At 38.5% G+C, this 8,377-nt stretch overlaps 1 pseudogene; it reads left to right on the top strand.

The window, feature by feature from the left end:
* Positions 1 to 5,173: 5,173 nt before the first annotated feature.
* LOC119538982 lies at positions 5,174 to 5,270 on the top strand (annotated as a pseudogene).
* The last annotated feature ends 3,107 nt before the right edge of the window (positions 5,271 to 8,377 follow it).

Below are 8,377 nucleotides of genomic sequence, written 5' to 3' on the forward strand. Positions count from 1 at the left end.
CAGAAAAGGCAAATATCTAGAGACAGGTAGAAGATTAGTGGTTGCCTGTGGTTGAGGGCAGTAATGGGGATCAACTGTAGATAGCAAGCTGAGATCTTATTGGGGTGATGAAAATGTTCTAAAACTGGAGTATGGTGATGGTTGCACAGTTTTATAAACCTACTAAAAATCACTGAATTGAACACTTTTAAAATTGGTAAATTTATGTTGTGTAAATTAACTCAATAACAGTTTTTTAAAAATCAGCTGTCAGATAAATTTGAATGACATTCCTTCCCTTGACATCTGCCTCTTCTATGTTTTCAGAGTCTGCTCCATATCCTGACTCTCAAGATGTGCTCTCTTTATTCTACTCACCATTATCTCATGTGGACAATCACCACGATTCCATCACACCCTATGTCTGTTCTCCTCTTCTTCCATTTGTAATAGAAATTTGACCAGATACAAGGCTTCCCAAAAACAAAGACTAGATTTCCCAACATCACTTGAAGCTAGATAGCTATGTGACAAAGTTATGTCCAATGGGAAGTAAGTGGAAGTGTCATATGTCAGCTTCCAGTAAGCTTCCTTTGGAGAGAGCATGCATGCATCCTTTGCCCTTTTCATCTCAGTTGTCCCTTCCTCTATTTTGCTGCCTAGAGCATGGATAGATCAGGAGAATGAGAGCCAGACCCTATGAATGATGGGTCAAATATCTGGAAGGAGCCTGGTCCCCACATTTTCCACAGGGCAAAGCCATTATATTAGTCCTGAACTGCTTAAGAAGATACTGTATATGTGGAAAAGGAACACATTTTTATCTTTTTTTAAGCCACTGTCTTTTGGGGTTTTCACTCACAGCCAAACTTAATCCTAATTAATACCTAATTTGTAACCCAGAAGTTGGTTGTTGCAATGAACAGAACCTAAATATAAGATATTTTCTTGGTGGAAACAAACTGCATGCAATCAGGACTCAGATATAACGTGTTGGGAAGCTGGTGACCCTTGTTATGTGAGAGCAAATATTTCCTAAAACTTTCCATCTGTTAGCTTGAAAATCAGCTTACATACTTATGGAAGTACACCATTAGGGAAAATGGTAAGAAATAGAATTTGTGTGTATTGGCTTTCTTACCAGTTCAACAAAAATCTTAGAGAGAAAGATAAACTCAGGCTAGGGCTAACATTCTGCAAGCAGAGATGAATGAGAAACAGCCCACAATCTAAACTGGTTGAGAGTTACATAATTTAGGGCTTTTGAGGATTGAAAGTTAAATGCTTCTGTCCCCATTCCCAACAGAAGTCACAACGGTGTCTCTGAAGCTGCAGCCTTGAGCATAAGCTTTTCTAAGCACCTTTCACAGAGAATTGTCTGCTAGTCAGTGGATACCAGCCTTGTGGCAAAGACCCTTTCTGCTCTTTCAGAAACACTTTTGTAGCTATTTTCCTTTTAAATTCTTTCTATTGAACTACCTGGCACATATTTTTTAATCCTGTCTTGACTCTGATTGTTATAATAATGGCAAGGTCATCCGCACTAGAACACAGAGCCCAGAGCTGCCAGGTGGTGCTGAGCACAGAAGGGATGCTATGACAGAGAAGAGAGGCTTTGCTTCCCTGCTGAGTGGGAATCTATGAATGCTGTGGACCATGGATCCATGGGAATTTTATGGTAGGTATCCTTTCTTTAATTTCTTCATGTACTTGCATAGGAAGGGGACAGATACCAATTCTTCTTGACCTCAAGCAACCACCTCTAGATCCACTGGAGAGGTCTGAACATCCTGCACAGATCCTGGTCATTGAGCTGGATGCAGTAACTTAATGGATTTGGGGGCTTTTTTCCTTTGGGAAGGGGTGGGCATGTTGTCTGCAAGGGAAGAACGGTGTTGTTCTAGTTTGCTAATGCTGCCAGAATGCAAAACACCAGAAATGGACTGGCTTTTATAAAGGGGGTTTATCTGGTTACACAGTTACAGTCTTAAGGCCATAAAGTACCCAAGGCAAGGCATCAACAATTGGGTACCTTCACTGGAGGATGGCCAATGGTGTCCGGAAAACCTCTGTTAGCTGGGAAGGCACATCGCTGGTGTCTGCTCCAAGTTCTGGTTTCAAAATAGCTTTCTCCTAGGACGTTCCTCTCTAGGCCACAGCTCCTCTTCAAAATGTCACTCTCAGTTACTCTTGGGGCATTTGTCCTCTCTTAGCTTCTCTGGAGCAAGAGTCTGCTTTCAATGGCCATCTTCAAACTGTCTCTCATCTGTAGCTTCTGTGCATTGCTCAAAGTGTCCCTCTTGGCTGTAGCTCCTCTGCAAAATGTCACTCTCAGCTGCACTGAGTTCCTTTCATCTGTCAGCTCATTTATATGGCTCCAGTGATTTAATCATGCCCACTTTGAATGGGTGGGGCCATGCCTCCATGGAAATATCTCATCAGAGTTATCACCTACAGTTGGGTGGGGCGCATTTCCATGCAAACAACCTAATCCAAACATTCCAACTTAATCCCCACTAATATGTCTGCCCCACAAGATTGCATCAAAAAATATGGCTTTTTCTGGGGGACACAGTACACTCAAACCAGCACAGGTGTTCATGGAGATTTGTGGTAAAATAAACCAGAGACTGCTAGTTATTTCCAGAGCCAGGAAACACACATGCACACAGACAAATATACACATATAATAGATAAGCAAACATATATGTATACACACACATATAAATGTATATCTATTATATATATTTGCACACACATATTTTTTATGCATAATAAATAAATATGGATTACAAACATTTTCTCTCCATCTGGCTTTTATTCCTTTGCTTATAGCATCTTTTACTATACAGAAGTTTCACATTTTAAATAGTCAAATTTGTTAAATTTTCCATTATGGACTTGTCAAATGCTAACTCCTCAAAATATCACAGGGACAACCTGTAGATAAGTCAAAGAGGAATTAAATGCTTTAAAATATCAAAATTGATGCAAAAAATCCATTAAAAACATGTTATTAAAATTTTAAATGAAATCAGGGCCATTATTACTGATTTCTCCTTTTGCCTCAGGCTCCAAAAAGCTTGGCATGGCACTGTTATGCTCATTTAAAATTTTGATATTTTGCTCATCATGAACTTTTCACATTTTTATTTTTTTTATTTTGCACTAAAAATTTATCCTGATTACTGAGATTTTGGCGACCCCTTATATTTAGTGCCCAAGGTGAATGCCTCACTCTGGCCCCAGTCCTGGTTTCCCTCAAAACTTTTCTTCCATAGTAGTAGCATTTTAAGCTGGGCATAACTTTTCAAAGCTTAAGCTTTTAAGTTCTCTCCCTGAATAAAGACTATATTTTCCAATCTCCCTTTTGGTTGTAACCATGTGACCAAGTTTTGACCAAAGAAATGCAAATAGAAGTGTCCTGTAGCAGCTTCCAGGAGCCTTCCTTAAGAGATAGCTGATGCCCATTATTTCTCCCTTATTTTCCATTCTCTACACTGCTGCCTGGAACACAGATGCCCCCATCTTGACCATGAGGACAAGGACCACACCCGAGGGACGTGGGGTCACAAAGAGCAAAGGAGCCCGGGTCCATGAGGATCTCAGGGAGCATAGCCACAATATCCTGCACACCTGCCTCCTGACTCATTCACACGAGAGAGAAATTAACTTCTGTCTCGTTTCAGCCATTGTTATGCTGAGTTTCATGCCATTTATTCCCCAATCTCCAACAGATCATATAACTTGGAAATTTTACAAAAGTTTTTGGGGACATCAGCATTATGTAAGCCACCTCACATGAACCATTTTGAATCATTAGTTAGATATTCATGTTCTTAAAAAGCTCCGTAAAACTTTGGAAGTTTTTAAATAAAATTAATTTTAAAAAATAAACATAGTCTGACCATAATTCCACAACCAATTTAGAAGCTCTATTACAATCCAAGCATCTTTTAAAAGTCAGACACTATATTAGGTGCTCTCTTCACACCATGTCCGATCCTGACAATAGTCTTGAAAGACAGTTATTGGTATTGCTATTTTACAAAAGAAGGGACTGGTGCTCCTAGAGGTTAAATAAAATGCCCAAAGTCACATGGTGAATAGTGATGCTAGAATTCAAATCCAGGCACAACTTACCATGGGGACCATCCACTTTCACGACACCGTGCCTCGTCACAAAACACATGAAAATTCCATATGATCTTAAGTGGACATATTTGTAGTAAGGAGACTCTGTAAGCAATGTGATGCTAATTAAATAAACCCTGGTACATTCATACATTGGAATAATAGGCAGCCATTTAAAAAAAGACCCAAGGCCATGCTCAGTGACTGTTACTTGACACAGAATCCTGCTCTCCCACCATTTCGGGGATTGACTTCTCCCTCCCTGCTCTGCCCTCCCCTTCAGGTGACCTGGGGAAACAAAATCATTTACACTATTCTGTACTGCTGTCTAGTTCTCATTCTCTTACTCCTCACCCTGGCAGACTATTCATGAGGATTTGCCATTTCATACCCATCTATGCCACAGGCAAATTATGTCTAGGAAGCAGAAACAGCTGTAGAAAGTAGTGATTTCAAAAAAATTGTCCTCTCTCCATACCTCAAACAGTGCTGCAAGGAACAACCATGACCATATCTCAGTGGCTGTACGCCTGGGTTACAATCCCGAAAATATAATAAGGGAGTAAAGAGTCTGATTTTTTTATTGGACAGAAACTGACAAATTGTCTTACAAAGAGGCAGAGACCATTTTTATCTAGTATCTTACCCACTAAAAATCCTGGACCAAAACAATCTTTAACATTTTACCAATCTGTTGGTGAAAAACATATTGCATTTAAAAAAGTCATTGATTTTAGTGAGACAGAAAATGTGTTTCTATGTTTATTATTACTTGAATTTCTTCTACAAATTTCCTTTTGATGAACTATGACTTTTTTTTTCATTTTTCTTTTCCTTATTGAATTTAGTAGTAGCAAGACTTATTTAGCACTAGATTGATTGGTTTGGGAGTACTGGGGAAGAAGAAAAGCTGTTTATTTCTTCCACTAAGAATGAGCATAAAATAAATTAAAATTAGGTTTGGCTGCATATACCTAAAACAACAATGACAAAAACCAAAATAACAATATCTAAAACTCAGAAAAGTTCATTCTCAGTAGAAGTGTTTTTAAAAACAAGAGTACTTGTTTCGGTGGTACATATTCTAAAATTGGAACAATACAGAGAAGATTAGCATGGCCCCTGAGCAAGGATGACGTGAAGCATTCCATATCTTTGTGAGTGACAGCATGAAACATATATACATATTCTTCTTGTGTTCCCAGAAGGAGAAAAGAAGGGAAAAGGGGCAGAAAAAATATCTGAGAAAATAATGGTTGAAAAATTTCAACTCTTATGAAAGACATAAACATACATGTCCAAGAAGTACATCATACTCCAAACAGAATAAACCCTAATAGACCTACTCCAAGACATATACTGATCAGAAAGTCAAATGCCAAAGATAGAGAGTTCTAAAAGCAGCAAGAGAAAAGCAATTCATCACATATAAGGGATGCTCAATAAGACTAAGTGCCAATTTCTCACCAGAAACCATGGGGGCAAGACGGCAGTGGTATGATATATTTAAGGTACTGAAAAAACAAACAACAACAACAAACAAAACAAAAACAACTGTATGCTATTGAGGCTAAGTTAGAACACTGGGAATAAAGGGAAACTTCCTCAACATAATAAATGGCATATATGAGAAGCCCACAGCTAACATCCTGCTTAAATATTAGGCTGAAATCTTTCTCTCTAAGATCAGGAGCAAGACAGGAATGCCCACTGTCACTGCTATTCAACGTTATACTGGAAGTTCTTGCCATAGCAATTAGGCAAGAAAAAAAGGGCATCCAAATTGGAAAGGAAGAAGTAAAACTTTCCCTATTTACAGATGATACGATCCTATATTCAGAAAATCCTGAAAAATCTACAACAAAGCTCATAGAGTTAATAAATGATTCATCAAAGTGCCGGGATACAAGATCAACACCCAAAAACCAGCAGTGTTTCTATACACAAGCAATGAACAGATGGAAGAAGAAATCAAGAAAAATCTTCCATTCACAATAGTAACTAAAAGAATCAAATATCTAGGAATAAAGCTGACCAAGGATGTAAAGAATTTGTACACAGAAAACTACAAAACATTGCTAACAGAAATTAAGGAAGACCTAAATAAATAGAAAGATATTCTGTGTTTATGGACTGGAAGACTAAATATTATCAAGATATCAACACTACCCGAAGCAATTTACAGATTCAATGCAATTCCAATAAAAATTACAATAACGTTCATTGCAAATATGGAAAAGCCAAACATCAAATTTATGGGAAAGGTAAGAGGCCCCAAATAGTTAAATCCGTCTTGAAAAAAAAAGAATGAAGTTGGAGGGCTCATACTTCCCAATCTTAAAACATATTACAAAGCCACGGTAATCAAAACAGCATGGTACTGGCACAAGGACAGATATACAGACCAATGGAATAGAATTGGTCTGTATAATAGAATAATAATTCTATTATTTATGGCAAACTGATTTTTGACAAAGTGGCAAAGACTCCTCAATTGGGAAAGAATAATCTCTACAACAAATGGTGCTGGGAAAACTGGATCTCCATTTGCAAAAAAAAAAAAAGAAGGACCCCTACCTCATACCATATGCAAAAATAACTCAAATGGACCTAAATGTAAAAGCTAGAACTATCAAACTCCTAGAAGAAATGTAGGGAAGCAATTTCAGGACCTTGTGTTAGGCAATGGTTTGTTAGACTTTATACCCAAAGCACAAGCAACAAAAGAAAAAATAGATAAATGGAACCTCATCAAAACCAAAAACCTTTTTTCCTCAAGTGACTTTATCATGAAAGTAAAAAGACAACCTACACAATGAGAGAAAATATTTGGAAACCACATATCCAATAAAGGATTAATATTCAGTATATATAAAGAAATCCTTCAACATAACAACTAAAAGACAAAACAATTAACAAATGGGCAATAGACTTGAACAGACATCCCTCCAAAGAAGAAATACAAATGGCCAGAAAGTACATGGTAAGATGCTCAACGTCATTAGCCATCAGCGAAATGCAAACCAAAACCACAATGAGATACTATTTCACAACCATTAGAACGGCTGCTATTTAAAAAAAATGGAAAATCACAAATGTTGAAGACGATGTGGAGATAAAACATTCTTTCACTGCTGGTGACAATGTCAAACGGTACAGCTGATGTGGAAGACAGCTTGGTGGTTCCTCAGAAAGCTAAGTATATATAACTACCAAATGACCTGGCAATCCCACTACAAGTATATACCTGAAAGAATAGAAAGCAGGCACTCAAACAGACATTTGCATACCAATGTTCATAGTGGCATTATTCACAATTGCCAAAAGACGGAAACAACCCACATGTCCATCAGCCAATGAATGGATAAATAAAATGTGGCATATACACACAATGGAACATTATTCAGCCATATAAAGGAATGAAGTCCTGATACATGTGACAACATTGATGAACCTTGAGGACATCATTTTGAGTGAAATAAGCCAGACACAAAAGGAAAAATATTGTACGGTCTCATTGATTTGAAACAATTAGAACAAGCAAACTCACAGAATGAGCCACTTTGGGCAGATCCCAAGTTGCCCCACATTGGCCACTGAAGTTTTAAGTTGTCTTTGGTAAAATGTTGCCACTTTTGGAGAATTGGATGAAATTAGAACCATAATGAGGGACCATGTACTCCTTGGGGAGGAGTCTGGGGAACAACAGCTAGTTTGGGAGTTTCCCATGATAACAAAACAAACAATCGTCTGTGCTAGAGGCCTTGGGACTTTAACCCAAGGTATGATTTCCCAGAAAAGAGTACGGGACTTTACCCCCATTAAGGCCCTGGAACTTGAACCCAAGATACTTTCCAGGAAAGAGTAAGAGCCTTCAAGCCCACTCAATCAAATCCTCAGATGAAACCCAGAGAAGAGATCCCATCCTCAATCTGAAGAGCTCTTAGAACCAGACCTGGGATTATTAGCTGCAGTATCTGATTTTCTGATTTCTTTGTTGCTTCCCAGGTCTCAGAGTCTGTAAGGCTGTAAGCATAAGATGCTTCCCCTGAAAGCAGAAGATGCCCCCTCTCAGGAGGCCCATGAAATATCTAAGCTGGCTCTGTTCTGAAGCACTGCCTGTCCAATCTTAGGAACATCTCAGAAGAGAAGTTCTATAGCCTTGGCAGCATTGTCTAACTCACCTGCTTGCCTCTGAGCCACACCCGGCAGGTCTCCCTCTACTTTCCAGGCCTCTTGTGAGGATGAAGTGAAGCAGCCTGCA

The sequence above is a fragment of the Choloepus didactylus genome, chromosome 6 (genome assembly GCF_015220235.1).
Source record: "Choloepus didactylus isolate mChoDid1 chromosome 6, mChoDid1.pri, whole genome shotgun sequence".
Lineage (NCBI taxonomy): Eukaryota > Metazoa > Chordata > Mammalia > Pilosa > Megalonychidae > Choloepus > Choloepus didactylus.